We start from the raw sequence: 18794 nt of genomic DNA, 5'->3' as shown, positions 1-18794 counted from the left end.
CTTTTCCTTCCATCCTTCTGAGGTCAGTAAAATGAGTACCCAGATGCTCTTAAATATCTTGGTCTTGAGTACTCACTCTTTAGATATTATGTCTTCCCACTGCACTGATTGCCCTACGATGTCTTGCAGAGGCTTTCTCCTTCTCCCCAGTCTCTATCTCAGGATGTGCTGAACTAGATAGATTATATTCCACCAACCACAGGCCCTCTTTTCTTGCTAAGCCTGGCTATCCCCCTCCTTTCCTCTTGCTAGGTAACCTGTACACGCTAAGGGACTGGAGAACATTGCCAGCTAACATAATACAGGGAGGCATGAAACAGCATAAAAACTCTAACTTTAGAATGCATGACAACCAACATAAATTAAACCTTTGCATAACCACAGAAGTGTGGTAGTGCCCAACTCTGGTGTGCTACACTAGATGGGGTTCTCATAAAGTGGCCAGTCTTGTTGCTTCAAAGTTTAACGACAAGAAAAAATGAAGAAAAACGGAAATTCAGATGCATACTTGTTGATCCAGAAAAAGATGAGGAAGCTCTGCCTAGGCCGCTTACTACTACAAGAAAGAAAAATAACGTTTTGACCAGATTGCATCAACATTTCAACCTGTCACTGTCTATTTAAGGTCCATTGACCATGGGCGCCACCCTCCTCGGCCCGCTGTCCACCCGCCGTTTGGCCCCCATCTCCATTATGATAATGAGCATCATTGGTGTGTCGGTGCTTATTATTCTTCCCAGCAGCATCTGCTTTGTCTACGGCTTCATTAGAGCAGATTGATCACTTGTCTTTGCATTGAATACCCGAGGTCGCGAATCTCTTCTTACCGTGTACATCCTGTAGTGTTAGAAGATAACAAAAAGCGAGCCCCCTCCCTCCACCGCCCCCCCGGCCCATTTATTCCAAGTCTAATTGTTATAAGGAAATCTGTAATAAAACTGAAATGATTTGGGAGACAAAGTTCTGTTATTGAGATTGCGACGATTTATATTTTCCATTAACTCTAAGGCCTTTATCATTTAATCACACAAAGCCGGGACGAGAGGTGCGGCGTGTAGAATTGCCTTCTAATTTTAGACTATGGCGGTTTAATAAGACGCCGCACACTGTGAGGAGTTTATTAGCTGCAGAAATGTCTGCTTTTGATCAGCTTTATGATGAAAATCTCTGGGTTAAAATAAACCACTGCTGGGACGCATTATAGCCGAGGATATTTAAAGCCGGTACATTTAAAAAAATCCCTCCGTCACCTACTTTTATATTGTTCGCAGATTTACTTCGTAAAATCATTTTAGGACGAGATTATAGCAGAGAAATAGACATTTTTGTGGTTTCTTTCGCTCGTGTTGATGGTTTTGTAAAAAGACTCCATAGATGGGATCTTCAGAACTAGATTGAGGCAGGAGAGGCAGCCGCTTGTCTGCCCTGCCTACTAGAGGAAGTCAGCCACCTAAGTTTTGGTCCAGTAATATACTGTTAAATATGTGCTGCCATAAGGACCACGGCATTAGCTTTATCTTTTTCCAAACTGTCTCCTATGTGAAGATGTCGCCCAATAAGCTTCTCGCATACTGTATGCTAATTAGCTCCGGAATCGGTGGTCGGCCTCTGCCTGCTAAAAATGGCGCCCTCACTTGCTGAGAATGCACTCCACCTCCTGTGCGCTTGCACTGCACTGATGACGGCACATGCACATGATGTCAGTGCAGCTCGAGAAAGAGTCACCGCACATGCACCCAATCACAAGATGCTTGTGAATATGCATATGTGTATTCGCTATGTTTTTACACACATTGCTGGGAGAGGGCTCAGTCATACGGGTGCCGATCCGCCTGTTTTTCTGCACAATAAGACCGCTGCACTGCAGGTGAGGATGACTCTCTGCACTGGCTAGAAGAAAGAACACATGGCTGTCAATGGAGCCGGTCATGCAGAGAGTCGTCCGCACCTGGTGCGGCTGTCTTATCATGCAAAAACACGGGCGGATCGGCGCCTGTGTGACTAAGCGCAGACAGTGTGAAATAAGGTGACATGAATTTGGACTTCTTGCGGTTTATTCTGCACATGTAAAAAACATAGTGAATATGCAAAAACAGCACATACATGTCCAATACACACCCAAAACGCTGCATGTGTTACAGATCAGACATACATATGCCCATGTGAATACTGACCCCCGTAGTAATAGTAAATCTATTCAATGGCCCCAGTAGTAATATTGACCCTGCTAGTTTTCCTAGTAGTAATAGTGACCTCCATAGTGGCCACATCAGTAATAGTGACCTCCTCAGTGGCCCCCAGTAGTAATAGTAACTCAATAGTTGGCCCAGAAGTAATAGTGACCCAATAGTAGCCCCAGGTGCCTTATTTTCGTGTTTCCCTGAAAATAAGGCATCCCCGAAAATAAGGCACCCCCTGAAAATAAGACACCCCCTGAAATTTGCAGAAGTCCCAAATATAAGGCACCCCCAATAGTAAGGCATAGTGAAGTGTGCAGGCAAGTCAAGAGGCCTGTCCCCGTCTGCCATCCCCGCTGTCTCCTACCTCCCGATGTATAGGTAGATCTGCAGACAGTCTGCTGTTATCCTGTGCCTGCTGTGCTGTACGAGTGTGCTGTTGTGAGCTCCCCTTGATGGCTGGAAAAGTTCATACTGTACTTTCTGTTCCTGCTGTACATGTCTGCTCTGATGAGCTCCCCCTGGTGGCTGGAAGCTGCAATACCATCCCTGCTTACAAGTGGTACAGGAACGTCTGTCTGCAGACAGGTACGTTACTTTACAGCCCTTTTTTTTTATGGTTCTGTGTGTGTCAGGCAACCTGTGTGTGATTCTTAAGGCTGGCTGGGTTCTCACAGAGCATATTTCCAGCGGAATCTCCCAGTTTGGCCAGCGATAAACAGCAAGATTTCCGCCGGGAAAGCGCTGCTTCAAAACCCCGGGGCACTTAGCCGCTTGTTTTGAAGCGACCTGGCTGCACGCTTTTCCGTTTCTGTGGCCGGTGAATCCGCACCACAATACCGGCTTTTCCCAGCTTTGCCGTGACAGATTCGTTATCCCATGTGGACGAGATTTCTGAGAAATTTCATCCACAAAGCTGGCCAATTGAGGGATTAGCGTCCACAGACGGATTTGCCACGGCGAAATAAGACACCCCCTGAAAATAAGACGTAGCGCATATTTGGGAGCAAAAATTAATATAAGACGCGTCTTATTTTCGGGGAAACAGGGTAGTACCTTGTAGTGGTCCCAATATTAATAGTAACTTGATTACTGCCCCAGTAGTAATATTGATACCGCTAGTTTTCCCAGTATTAGTAACCCCCATAGTGGCCGCAGCAGTAATAGTGCCCTGTAGTGGACTTCCAGCTGCGCAGCAAACAGAAAAGTCTTTGTATCTAAGCCTCCTTGAGATCTCTGGGGTTTGTACCTAAGCCCCGGTCTGATAACAGGAGTATACTTGGTATGAATTCCTCCTCCCAGTAGCACAACGACCATACATAACATAAAGTTCTACAAAAGCTTGCAGCCTGAGCTTTGATCACGCCGTCATGTATTTATCCGCCCACCGCCACTGTTTTCTATCAAACCCCTAATCTACACTTCCTATTTTGACTTTTCTTTCGACAACACTTATCAGAACAAAACATTTCATGTGGAATCTTGTGTATTATGGAGGTGTGGCACCGAAGGGTCACTCGTTGTAAGCCAGCTTAGAAGCTCTATTGACTGGGTCCCTATTACATCACGCGGATGGTCGCCATGTTGTTGTAAATCTTAATTCTTCTCTTAATTACTATGATTAAGGCGGCTGGCAGCATCAAACGTTTACAGCTACAACGCTCCAATTACAGCTGTACGCGCTAATCCTGCAATTACGGTCAACACCTTCTGTACCGCACACGGGAAGGTAACTCCTTATATGTATCATCTTTATATGTTCTGGTGGAACTTTCTGGAGAAGAACTAAACAGTAACAGTGCTAGGGATTCTGGCAACGGGTCACACCGGCGCCCTGCAGGCTGGTATCAGACCTCTTCTTGCACGTCTGGCCCAGAGGTCACATACTTTATAGTAGAGGCGTAATTAGAAGCTCTTGGGCCCAGATGCAAAGTCTGTAAGAGGGCCACCACCTACCATGTGCTGCTTATAATAATGGTGTCTTCTTATGTGATGGAGGGACCTTTGTGTCCCCTAAGGTTCCAGGGCCTGGTAGTGACTGCTACCTGTGCATCCACTATGTGTGTGTCAATCAGCATGTAGCAGAGCTGTGTGTATCATGTGCTGTGTGTGTAATGTGTGGTGTCAGGATGGATGTAGTGCAGCTGTGTGTGTGCATGTACCATGTAGCACAGCTGTGTGGCGCACCACACCAGAAGCACTGGTACTATAATTTCTTAGTACTAATAATTACTAGTATTTGCAGAATGGGCACTGCATTTTTGAGTGTGTGTTTTTTGAAGTTTTTTGCAGAGATATGCCCTGCGTATTAGCGTCTGCAAAAAAAAGTGGGACTAACTGTAATCAACCATAAATAGGCCACATGTGCGGTGGCACGCTATTCTGTGGTGCTTCTCATAGTTTCTGAGTTGCTGAGCTTGAGGACATGACTTCTTCAGAAGAGGATGTTCTTTTGCCTTGCTTACTGTTTTTCTAATTTGGACGGTTATGTGAGGTGCTGGAGAATGTACCTAGAAGAATACCTCAAGAAGAACAACGGAACAACCCCTCACCAGCATGGATTCATGAAGGGTCGGTCATGTCAGACCAAGCTGATCAGCTTCTACGATGAAGTAAGCTCTAGGCTGGACCTGGGAGAGTCGATTGATCTCGTATATCTGGACTTCTCTAAAACATTTGACACTGTGCCACATAATAGGCTGATATATAAAATGAGACAGCTTGGATTGGGTGAAAACGTGTGTATCTGGGTAAAGAACTGGCTCAGAGATGAAAAGCAGAGGGCTGTAATAAATGGCTCGTACTCTGATTGGGCCACAGTTGCTAGCGGGGTGCCACAAGGCTCAGTACTAGGCCCCATTCTGTTCATTATATTTATCAATGACCTGATAGAGGGGCTGCACAGTAAAATATTAATATTTGCAGATGACACAAAATTATACAATATAATCAATGCAATGGAGGACAATGTGCGGCTACAAACGGACCTAGATAAGCTGGGGGCTTGGGTAGAACAATGGCAAATGAAGTTCAATACTGATAAATGTAAGGTTATACACATGGGCAGGGGAAACAGATGTCAACAATATACTCTAAATGGGGTACTGCTAGGGAAAAGTGAGATGGAAAAAGATCTGGGGGTACTAGTGGATTGTAGACTTAACTGGAGCAACCAATGCCAGTCAGCTGCTGCAAAAGCTAATAAAGTCTTGGGGTACATTAAAAGAGGTATATGGGCGAAGGATGAGAACATTATCCTTCCACTATATAAGGCACTTGCTAGGCCTCACATGGAATACTGCGTACAGTTCTGGTCACCGGTGCTCAGGAAAGATGTTACGGTACTGGAGGGGGCTCAAAGAAGAGCAACTAAACTAATACATGGAATGACGAGACTGGAATACCCAGAGAGGCTATCAAAATTGGGATTATTTACCCTGGAAAAAAGACGGCTAAGGGGTGATCAAATAACTATGTATAAATACATGAGGGGACAATACAAGGATCTCTCCCATGATCTGCTTATACCCAGGACTGCGACGGTAATGAGAGGGCATCCGCTACGTCTAGAAGAAAGCAGGTTTCATCACCAACACAGAAGGGGGTTCTTTACTGTAAGAGCAGTTAGACTGTGGAACTCTCTGCCTGAGGATGTGGTGATGGCAAAATCCATAGAGGAGTTTAAAAGGGGACTGGATGTCTTTCTGGAGCGGAAGGATATTATAGGTTATAAATCTTAGGTTAATTGTTAATCCGAGTACACAGCAGGTAGGAACTATTAGGGGTTGATCCAGGGATTAGTCTGATTGCCATTATGGAGTCGGGAAGGAATTTTCTAATTGGCTCCTGCCTGGGAATTTTTGCCTTCCTCTGGATCAACAACACAGGAGGATAAACAGGCTGGACTAGATGGACATTGTCTTCATTCGGCCTTACATACTATGTCACTATGTTAGGCCGCCTGCACACGGGCGGAAATCCCACGGCGGGATTTCCCGCGGGATTTCCGCCGCTCAAAGCCTGCATAGGAGTGCATTACAATATGCACTCCTATGCAGACGGCCGCGGTTTGGCCGCGCGAAATCTCGCGCGGCAAACAAACCCCGGCAAGTCCTATTTTCGTGCGGGGCTCGCAGAGCCTCGCACAGAAACATCACTCACCCGGCCGCCGGCTCCGGTCTGCGCATGCGCCTGCTGCCCGGCAGCCGGCACATGAAAGAGCCGGGGCCGCCGGGCATGGGTGAGTACGCGCTCGTCTCTGCAGGCGCTCGGGTCGGGTCTCGCGGCGAGAATTCTCGCCGCCGGATCCGACCCGCTCGTCTGCAGGCGGCCTTAGAAGGCGGAGGTTTGGGGATCATCCATTGGTGTTGTAGCATGTGTGTAAGGGTCATTTCTACACTCTTTATGCTCACCTTCTGTTGGTTATCGGTCCAGCTGTTCGATAAGCTTCTGGAGGAGGCGCACAGACTTACACAGACTTACATACACCAACGCTTATATATGCATATATATCAGCTGAGGAAAAACTCCTGGTCACCTAGTGGTAAGTATATGGCTGTTCTAAGTTCTAATCTCTCTGATTGTTGTCCCAGTATTGTAGTTTATTGTGTTCTGCTTGATCAAAATGGACATTTAGGTGACATTTTTCTTTTTTGCCTGCTCCAAACTGCATAACATATAAAATTTCATTTTATGTTATTTAGCTAGTTTTAGTTAGGGGTTTACAAGTTAAGGATTTTCAAGACAACGAGGACCCTTGACGTGGTTTGTGAGCTTAAATCATTTTGGAAAATGTATCCACGTTATAGTTATTTTTACTAACAATTTCATTGACTGATGTTAAACAATGTGTATAATTGCCAAATCAATAACCAATACCTCGTTAGTGCTGTGTCCAAAAATAAAAATCATCAGTAAATCCATATAGAAAAAACAGTGTTTGTCTTTTATTTCTAATAGAATCGTGTGCTGAGGTTAAAAAGATCTTTAACAAAAACTGTGTCCGACAGTTATGACAGTGCCGTCTATGCAAGTGTTAACATTTTGGATATAATTTCCATCATGTTTCTGTGGCAATTTGAAGGACACATGAAGGTCCACGATGGCCCCGCCTACTGTCATTTGCTCCACAGACTCTTCAGAAATTTTTCACAGCTAATGGCCGAACATAGCAATGGGACATTTTACTACAGACACAATGTAACTGTTGGGCAACTTTAGGCACATAGTGATTAATTAATGCAGATTCAATGAATACAGAAAATGAATACAAAGATGTAAAACACGGGGCCACTTCTAGCCCCTCCTGAGAAGCAGAAGAATGTTCTAGTACTTGTATGGATGTTTATTAAGGGCAGCAGCGTTACTCCGTGGCTGGGAGGTATAGTCCCTCCGGAACTGGTCCCTCGCGGTCCTCCAAATGGTCTTCACATCTTTCACTATATGGTTGAAAAAAATGACTCGGTATATATAATAAAGGGCCTCTTCACACAAGTATATGCGCAAAAGTGCTCACGTACGCGCGATGCCATGATCTGTGTTATGATTTTAAAAGCTATTTAGCACAAAATACCGCGTGTTGCAATATTTTTCAAGCACACAGAATGCATGTGCAAAATAGAGTTATGAGAATGAAATCATTAAAATCAATGGGTTCTATTCACTGAGAACTGCAAATACTCTTATGTGAAGGGGTCCAAAATAACGGAGGAATATTCTTTCCCCCCCCCCCCCCCCCAAAAAAAAAACTAAAAGTACTGCACCCAAAATGAGCAGTGTGAGGACTGCTATTATAAAAAGATATTCAATTCTAAACAGTCAACCTAAGGCCCCAAATAGTCTGTATACAGGTGCATTGTATATATATATAATCTGTATTCAGGGGCATCATATGTATTATCTGTATACAGGTGCAGTGTACATATAGTCTGTATAAAGGAACATTGTGCATATAATCTGTATAAAGGGAAACTTGTACATATAATTTGCAAACAGGTACATTTTACATATAATCTGTATACAGGGGCATTGTACATATGATCTGTATACAGGGGCATTGTACATATGATCTGTATACAGGGGCATTGTACATATGATCTGTATACAGGGGCATTGTACATATAATTTGCAAACAGGTACATTTTACATATAATCTGTATAAAGGAACATTGTGCATATAATCCATATACAGATACATTGCACATATAATCTGTATACAGGTACATTGTAGATATGATCTGTATACAGGTACATTGCACATATAATTTATATACAGGTACATTGTACATATAGTCTGTATACAGGTGAATTGTACATATAATCTGTATACAGGTATGTTGTATATATAATATGTATGCAGGAGCATCGAATATATAATCTGTATACAGGTGCAATGTACATATAGTCTGTATACAGGTACATTGTACATATAATCTATACACAGGTACATTGTGCATATAGTCTTTATACAGGGCCATTATACGTATAATCTGTATATAGGGGCATTATACATATAATCTGTATACAGGTACAATGTGATGTAATCTGTGTACAGGAAGAATGTGAATATAATCCGTATACAGGTGCATTGTACATATAATCTGTATATAGGGGCATTATACGTATAATCTGTATACAGGTACAATGTGAATATAATCATTATATAGGTACATTGTACATGCAATCTGTATACAGGGGCATCGTAAATATATTCTGTATATAGGTACATTGACTATATAATCTGTATACAGGTGCATTGTACATATCATCTGTATACAGGTACATTGCACATATAATCTGTATGCAGTGGATTGTACATATAATCTGTATACAGGTACATTGTACATATAATCTGTATACAGGTACATTGTACATATAATCTGTATAAAGGGACATTGTATATGTAATCTGTATACAGGTGCATTGTACACATTAGCTGTATACAGGGACATTGTACATATAATCCATATATAGGTACAATGTACATATAGTCCGTATACAGGTACATTGTACATATAATCTGTATATAGATACAAAGTACATATAGTCTGTATACAGGTACATTGTACACATAATCTGTATACAGGTACATTGTGCATATAGTCTGTATACATGGGCATTATACGTATAATCTGTATACAGGTACATTGTACATATAATCTGTATGCAGGTACATTGTACATATAATCTGTATACAGGTACATTGTATAATATACTCGAATAATCGAGTTGGGACCCATTAGCTTTTCCTATTTATGACATAATCAATGTTTGTGCCAAATTTCACGTTTCTATGACACCGGAAAGTGAGAAAATTACATTCCGTACGTAAAATGTGGACGCTAATTCTTTTGCACATAGAATTGAATAATTGAGTTGGGACATATTAGCTTTTCCTATTTATGACATAATCAATGCTCCTGCCTAATTTCGAGTTTCTATGACACCGGGAAGTGAGAGAATTAGATTCCATACGTAAAATTTGGACGCTAATTCTTTTGCGCATAGAATTGAATAATCGAGTTGGGACCCATCAGCTTTTCCTATTTATGACATATTCAATGCTCCTGCCAAATTTTAAGTTTCTATGACATTGGGAAGTGAGAGATTTAGATTATGTATGTAAAATTTCGACGCCAATTCTTTTGTGCTAGAATTGAATAATCGAGTTGGAACCCAATTACTTTTCCTATTTTGGAGATAATCTATGCTTGTGCCAAATTTCATGTTTCTACGACATCAGGAAGTTGTAGAACTTTTGGCGAGTCAGTCAGTCAGTGAGTGAGTGAGTCAGTCAGTGAGTCAGTGAGGGCTTTCGTCTTTATATATATAGATATACAGGTGCATTGCACATATAATCTGTATACAGGTGAATTGTACATATAATCTGTATACAGGGACATTGAACAAATAATCTGTATACAGGTGCCTTGTACACATAATCTGTATACGGGTGCCTTGTACACATAATCTGTATACAGGGTCATTGTACACATAATCTGTATACAGGGGCATTGGACATATAATCTGTATGTACAATGTACCAGTATACAGATTATATTTATAATGCCACTGTATACAGATTGTAGGTCCAATGTACCTGTATACAGATTATATGTACAATGTTCCTGTATACAAATTATATGAATAATGCCCCTGTATACAGATTACACGAATAATGCCCCTGTATACAGACTATATACACAGTGCACCTGTATACAGATTATACGTACAATGCATACAGGTGCATTGTGCATATAGTCTGTATACAGGGGCATTATTCGTTTAATCTGTATACAGGTGGATTGTACATATAATCCGTATACAGGGGCCTTGTACATATAATCCGTAAAAAGGAACATTGTACATATAATCTGTATACAGGTACATTGTACATATAATCTGTATACAGGTACATTGGACCTATAATCTGTATACAGTGGCATTATAAGTATAATCTGTATACTGGTACATTGTACATACAGATTATATGTACAGTGTACCTGTATACAGATTATATGTACAGTGTACCTGTATACAGATTATATGTACAGTGTACCTGTATACAGATATGTACAATTTACCTGTATACAGATTATATGTACAATTTACCTGTATACAGATTATACGTACAATGTACCTGTATACAGATTATATGTACAATTTTCCTGTATACAGATTATACGTACAATGTACCTGTATACAGATTATATGTACAATTTTCCTGTATACAGATTATACGTACAATGTACCTGTATACAGATTATATATCCGCTGCCCTTGTATATAGATTATAGGTACAGAATGCTCAGGTTCTTCTCTTGGTTTCCTTTCTGGATAATCTCTCCTGATGTAGTCGCTGGTTCTTCTCTGTTAGGATCTCCGTCCTCCGGTAATAAGTCATTAGGGTTCTAATTAGCACTCGCTGCTGTATTTGGCGCGGCTTCCTAACGGGGACGACTGTGTCGCGGCCTTTTCAGAACACAATACTAGAATCTTTCCTGTCTTGTAACTCTGATCCTACAGAAGTTGATGACTCGGTGGATAATCATCAGATTTTGCTGCCAGAGCGACTCCCCCTAATGAGATGTAACAAAGAAGAGGAAGCCGCGTCCTGTCAGTCCGCGGCTGGCGAATTCCCTGCGCTTCCCAATGAATGGAGTGATGAGAACGCCTCCATCAGATGTGGCAGATCAGTAACGGGACGCACATTGCCATGTCCTTGATTACTGACAGATGGACACGTCTGATAGTAGCCGATGTTTGATTTCCAATTCCCCATTACGACTGCGCTGCCGCTGATTTTAATGTGTAAGATGATCCGCTAATGACCGGAGACACTTCTGTGAGCAGAGCTGAAGCCCTGGAAGTCTACGGGCTCTACCCTTGACCATATGTTAGCATACATGGTGCCTCTCATTGGATACTGCCGTGGCCGGCCGTGGCTACATGTGACACGAGGCGCCAGCCAGTTGAATGTAGGCTGGGGGCGATCACCCACCTGAAGCGCTGTATTTATATTCTAAGCTTGGTTCTAGTACTGTATTTATGTTATGAGCTGGGTTCTGGTACAGTACTTTTTTACACCACTCATGTAAATATCTCCATTCAAAAGAATGTGGATCATATTTGTGCACATTTTGTGAGCACTGAACATGCGAAGGTTCTCGGCCACGTGAAACCAGCCTCAGGTGCCAATTCGGTTTAACAGGAATCCTCGCAGATTTTTTTCTGGATTTGTTATTGCCGTGTGGAAAAAAAAGAAGTGACGCGTCTCGATGTGGATTCTGTGTTGGAATATCCAGACACGGGTTTTTAGCACTGACTGAGCTACATCTGTATGCTGATGCGTGGCTAACACCAAAAATAGCGTTCCACAGCAAAATTTGCAGCGGAGAATCCCCTGTGTGTAAACATAGTCTGAGGATAAGGCTAACAGTAGAACTGTGAACGCAGCTCTGGGTGTAATTGGAGCATAAGACAGGATTCATATAAGATCAGTGAAAGCCGCAGAATAGTGAATGCAGCTCTGGGTGTGAGCATGGCGGCTCATTCACACACTTTGTTGGAGTGTCAGACCCACATCAGACTTTTCCAACATTGATCAAACACTTGAGGCATCTTGAGACGAGCGTATGCGCAAATATGCTGGCCTCAGCACAACGTATTTGCACTTTATGGACACGCAGGGCCAGTTCATATGCACAAGTGACACCCCCGCCCTCGTTTAAATGGCTATTTAGCATAATGCAGTCAAGATGTATTTTTTTATCCGTGGTTTTGCACAGTGTTTCCCGCATCCCCTTGCGCAGTGCATGCACATTTGTGCACCTCCTGCAACACAATAGAGGGATACCACAGACACTTGACAAATGTGGGGAGCTGGGAGGGTTAAGTGTAGGCTTGGTGGACCCCCCCCCCCCCCCGCCTACTTTGTGCCAGGCCAGGGCGTAGTTCTTTTGGCGCCAAGGAGCTTTGATGGAAACTTCTTGGTGGGAGTGAGCCAGAGAGAAGAGCACTGTGAATTAGGCGCCATCTTTGGTAGCCCCATTAAAAATTAAGCGGGAGTTCATTAAACAAAAAAGGAGCAGCAGTTCTGACCCTGTTCGTGACGCCAGAAAATGGGACGCTGCAACACCAGAGGGGTACCCTGTACACTTGACAAACGTCTGGAGCTGGGAGGGTTAAGTGTTGGCTTGTCACGGCGGCACTTACCGGGTTCCTTTCCTAGAGGGATGACACGTAGCCAAGACCAGAGCAGGACTGCAGGCCACCGTTAACATGCCTAGGATAGGCAATAAACAGGATGATGGGGGTAGTAGTTGTCACGAGTGACACCACCGTTCTTACACGGCGGAGAATAATCACAGACTCGGATTTCTAGTACCTCGGGTCCCCAGGAACGGTTAGGGCCCGGTATGAACTTTACTTGAATAACTTTGGCAAGCAATTATCATACAGCAACTCTTCACAGTGCAGGTAAGAAAAGAGGTCAGAGGTCAGGGAGGATACACAGGATGATACCGATGCTACAGTCCACCTTATCTGTCAGGTACCACTCCTGGACTGGGAGCACTCCAGAGGAGGAAGGGGGTAGGGGTCACTCCACAGACACTCTGGTAGTAATTATTAACTCTTTAGGATTTACACCCCGCACTAGAGACGTGTGGGTGTGACTTGGAGCATACTTCTACGCGGTGATCCTAACTTTGGACGGCCGCATAGGTAAACTTGGGGACTTAGATTAGTACCTCTGCACTGGGTCCGTCTTACAGAATTACTTATGAAGGCTCACTCCACTCAGATCCAGAATGCAGTTGCTATGGGACATCTCTCCTCTTTTTCCAACTTCACCACAAGGAAGCTGAAGGTGCTTCCATGTGGCTCTGCGTTCGGTGGTAGACCAGTTGGAACTCTCTGAAGACAGAATTCCTTTCCCGCTCTCAAAACTCCTATTTATAACCTCACTTGTACTACATGACATGAAAGACTGATACATTTACAGGCAGACTATGGTTTTATGAAAGTTAACCTCTCTAATAAAAAAATTGTTATTGAGAATGAACCCACTGTCATCAATGGATTGTATTCTCTGCGTATTGTGTGCACTAATTCCACATAAACATTGCAAGGCGCTAATATGTTTGTCTGAAGCAGCCCTTAGTCCATGGCCACTCCTTAGCAGATCTGCCTCAGAATTATCTGTGGATCCTCACACAGGCATAACCCCAATTAGAAAATCTGTGTGCGCCGCTCCACGCCGCTTCCACACTGAAACCACATCAAGAATTCACAATGCTTTTTTTCTGTGTTTTGAAATTTAAAAATCTGCACGCAGAGAACTCCACAGCTGGGATGTAGAATGTAGCCAATGCAAAGCAAAAATGGCGCAGATTCCAATACGGATACTGGGGAAGAATTTGCACAACAAAATGTGTCCTGTGATGGGGCTGCAACATGCAGAAGTAGTCCGAGTTCTCCACCAGCCTGTGAATGTGAATAAAGTACAAACATTGTATCTCATACAACTTAGGAGAAGCGCAAGATCACTGTGAATGCAGCTCTGGATGTAGCTAGAACACAAGGCATGTTTAACCCCTTAATGGCAAGGCCAATTTTGATCCTAAGGACACAACGATTTTTTGTGAGGTTTGTCATCTCCACTTTTCAAAAACCAAAAGTTGTTTATTTTCCGTCCACATGGCGGTATGAGGGCGCGTTTTTTGTGTGGTTAACTGTAGTTTTTATTGGTACCATTTTTAGTTACATGTAATGTACTGTATAACTTATATTACATTTTATTGGAGGGGAGGGAGAAAAAACATCAATTCTACCATTGTTTTTTTTCTTTACAGCATAAGGGCTTATTTAGACGACCGTATACCGGCTCGGTTTTCACGCCGAGCTGATATACGGTGTCCTTGTCTGCAAGGGGGGGGGGTGGAGGATGAAAGAGCCAGGAGCAGGAACTGAGGTCCCGCCCCTTCCCCGCCCCTCGTCACTATTTGCAATGGGAGGGGTGGGATGGGGGTGGAGCTAAGTGCTGGGACTTAGCTCCTCCCCTGTCTCGCCCCCTCCTATTGCAAATAGTAGCAAGGGGCGCAGAGGCTCTTTCATTCCCTCCCCCCCCCCCCTCCCTGCAGACAAGGACACCGTATATCGGCTCGGCGTGAAAACCAAGCCGATATACGGTCGTCTAAATAAGCCCTAAGGCCGGCTTCCCACGGGCAGAAGCGCATTTGCGGCTCCGTTTTGTGCATCAGTTGTCGCATTTGCGCATGCAACTGGGTTTCTAGCAGTATTTTCAAACACACAAATCAACCCGCAGCAACGGCCCCGTAAGGCCGCCTGCAAACAGCCAGGTCGGATCCTGGCTGTTTGCAGCGGGATGCGGACCCGTACTGTGCAGAAACCTGCGACTCACCCGCTCTCGGCGTCTTCTGTTTTCTGCTATGCGCCGGCTGCCGCCCAGCCAACACATGCGCAGGGAGAGGCCGGCCCGTCACCACTGACATTTCTGTGCGGGCCTCTGCGAGACCCGCACAGAAATAGAACATGCCGCAATCTGTTTTCCACGTGTGTTTTAACGCAGACAAATCAAGGACGTCTGCATAGGATTGCGTTTTGTAATGCAATCCTCTGCAGGCGAGCACGGGCGGAAATTCTGCCCCATTTGTGTGCAGGGGGCCTGAGTGAGATGACTAATTAGCCTAATTAGTTCCATATGGTCTATTTGCCTGCATAAATGTACAGGAAAATAGAACACACCGATTACTCTTTTGCGCAATGGAGTTGCGCATTCAAAATACGAGTTTGTGAATGAGCCCCTTGAACTGGCGGTCCTGTGAATCCGTAATCATGCAGCATAATTGACACAATACATCTTTTCTGCAGGTCAGCACCAAAATTATATATTTTTTAGGTTTCTCCACTCTTGTACAATAAACACGCCCTTTTTTTAAATTATTTTTTTGCTACCGCAGCATTCAAACTTTTTGAGGTACATACAACTTTTTTGCTCACTTTTATTGTGTTTTTGGGAGGCAAAATTAGCAAAATAAGCATTTTGACTCTGTTTTTAGTTGTTTTTTTTGTTCTTTGCCACGTAGGATAAAATAGTGCTCTCAATTTATTGTACGTGGCGTTATGTATGTGTTGATGATACTAAACATGTGGGTTTTTATTTCTCTTACTTTTTTTTAAAAACAAATAGGGGAAAGTGCGCAAAAAGGTTTTTTTTTTAATTACTATTTTTTTAAACATTTTTTGTAAAATATTTTTTTTCCTTTGTTACATTTTTATGTCCCTATAGGAGACTTGAACCTGTGATGTTATGATCACACTGATAATGCACTGCAGTACTTCTGTACTGCAATGTATTATGGCTATTGGCAATCACGGCAGGCCTGGACACCATTGTTTGGCATCGGGTTCCTTCCTCTGTGAACACTCTGCAATAAATATTGACTGTGGCATGTACCGGGCTAACAGTGGGGATCGGTGTTCTCAGATGGACGTATTTGCACATGTTTTTGAACATACAAAAATTGTGTGCGCAAAACACAAAGAATAGAATCCATTGATTTTAATGGGTTTCTTCTCCTTTCCTTTTTTCACGTGTGCAAATAAAAAGGACCTGCCCTATATCTGCACCAAAGGGCCCCACAGAAGTCTATGGGAGGTGCGGAAATGTGCGCAATACACAAAAACATGTGCAAAATGCTGAGCAAAAACGCGGGGAAAAGAACACAACTGGACCTCATTAGGCTGAATAGCCTTTAAGGCCGGACTCATATGGGCATATGTGCAAAAGTGAATGAGTTAATGCAACGTATTTGCACTGTGATCGAGTTTTTTTTGTGTGCGTTTTGTGCGTATAAGGGCTGATAAACATGACCGCATTTACGTAGGTATTTAGCCATGTAAAAATATCGCCCAAAAATCGTGGCCGTGCGAAGCATTGGACTCCAATGGATTCATTCAGAACAACGATTTTTGAGTGCTCAAAAAATCACACCGGGAAAAATAGCACATACGTGTCCGTTTCCGATCACCTGTTTTATACGCCATGTGAAAAGGTAGGTCTTGCGCAATTTTCAACGTAGTACACAACAAGCTCCCATAGACTTCTATGGAAACTGGAAAAAACGGAGGGGGGTTACCCTGCAGACAACGCTGGGAAAAGAAGGCCGCTCTCCGTAATTAGGCATTGTTTGTCATTCCGAGCGTTTTACACCGGACGCTCGTTTTTATCGCATCAGCGTTCTTTTTTAGGGATGCACCACAGCGGCCCGTGTGAATGGCTGGAGATACGCAAATAAAGATCAAAACTCGAACGCAGCAAATCTTCATTCATGCGATAATACGGCACGTGCCGGCAAACGTAAAAACTCATATGGTCGTGTAAAGGAGGCCTTACTGTATGTATGCACTGGCCGGGCAATTTTGCGTGATTTATAAGGCTATTTAACCTAATTAGTTCCAGATGTGCTCTTTTTCCGTGAAATTTTACAGTGTAATGCGCAGTTGTGTGGGTATTGGGTGTGCACTGCGCCCTCCCCATAGACCTCTATAGGGCCTTTGGTGTGCAAATGCACACTAAAATATGGCATGATGCATTGTGTTTCACGAGTGCCCAGAATGCGCACGCAAAAACATGTAATGAGGATGGGGCGCACAGATACATCCGCGTGAGTCCGGCGTGAATGCGAGGGGGGTTGTGAGCGCATAGGGACAGGGCCTGCGTGTGCAAAAAAGGACAATTCTATAGGCAGACATGCGCTCGTCTGAAGCCGCCCAAAGACATGATAAGTGTATGAGGTTAGTGCAGCCTTGTGAATTCAGCTCTGGATGTGTAAGGCATAATGGCACTCAAGGTAAGTGCAAGATCAGTAAAATCCAGCACTGTGAGTGCAGCTCTGGATGTGACTATAAAATATGTTGTAAATACATCATCAGTAATTGTGAGTGCAGCTCTGGATGTGAATGGAGTATGATTTACTGTAAGTGAATAGAAGTGCAGGTTATTTACAAAACAACTCTTCATGTGATCAGTGTCATTAAAAAAAACACTAAAACAGGAAAAGAGATGCAGCTTTGCATGTGACTGGAGTAAGAGGGCTCCTGCAGACGAGTATAGATGTAGAGCCACTTGCGATAATGCGGCATGTGTGCGCTATGAAGGGAGTACTATCACACGTGTATTGGCGCATTTTACTGTACTCTTCTGCGCTGCTGGGCCCGATCACATTGGCGCAGGACACACCCGCGCCATGATTCAACCGGCTGTGCAGCCTTATTAGTCCCCGGTGATATCTATATCCCCACGCAGTTCAGTGCGTGATTTTGTGCAGATCGGGTGCAGATTTGCGCACCCCCATAGACTCCTATGGTACCTTGGGTGCACAAATGCACATAAAAATAAAGCATGTCACGTATATTTTCACGCGCACAAAATTTGTGCACAAAACACATAACGTGAGGGAGTCATTGGGGTCAATGGCTTCTATTCTCTGCGTTTTACGTGAGCGATTTTATATATGCAAAAACACTCGTCTGCAGAATCCCTACGACAAGATGTCTGCAGGCCTGTGACTGCAGCTTTGGATGCGACTGGAGTGTAGGATAAGATTAAACTCAGGAGGATTACAAGATCACTACAAGCCGGTGGATGTGACTCCGGATGAGAATGCTGGAGTGCCAAGGCAGTAAAAGGGATTAAAAAGACGAACATAAAAAATGCTGTGATTATACACTGCAGAAGCCCTACCTTGTAACTACAGCTCTGGGTGTGACTGGAGGTTAGTGCGGTACTGGATGGGTGAAACTTCGGTGCCGTCCGTGAGGGCGAGTATGGCTCCTATAGCTTGTTGGCTGCGAGGCGCCCGGCACAAGCAGTAATTAATTGCATAACAGAAGAACCTAGCCAAGGCGTTACGGGGTCCCGCATGAGACGCGTTAGCGCTAATATGAAGAACAGCTGGATAGCGAGATGCTGATAACCAGCGAGTCATTTTAATTTGCTACAAGCTTTAGTTTTTAATTGAACCTGCAAAAATTAAGAAGCCGCTGCGAGCGAAGAAGGAGGAGGAAATTGGAAACAAAATGGAACTTTTTAGT

The sequence above is a fragment of the Eleutherodactylus coqui genome, chromosome 10, assembly GCF_035609145.1.
Source record: "Eleutherodactylus coqui strain aEleCoq1 chromosome 10, aEleCoq1.hap1, whole genome shotgun sequence".
NCBI classification, from domain to species: domain Eukaryota; kingdom Metazoa; phylum Chordata; class Amphibia; order Anura; family Eleutherodactylidae; genus Eleutherodactylus; species Eleutherodactylus coqui.
The sequence above is the reverse complement of the archived record's forward strand: the minus strand, read 5'-3'. Positions refer to the sequence as shown.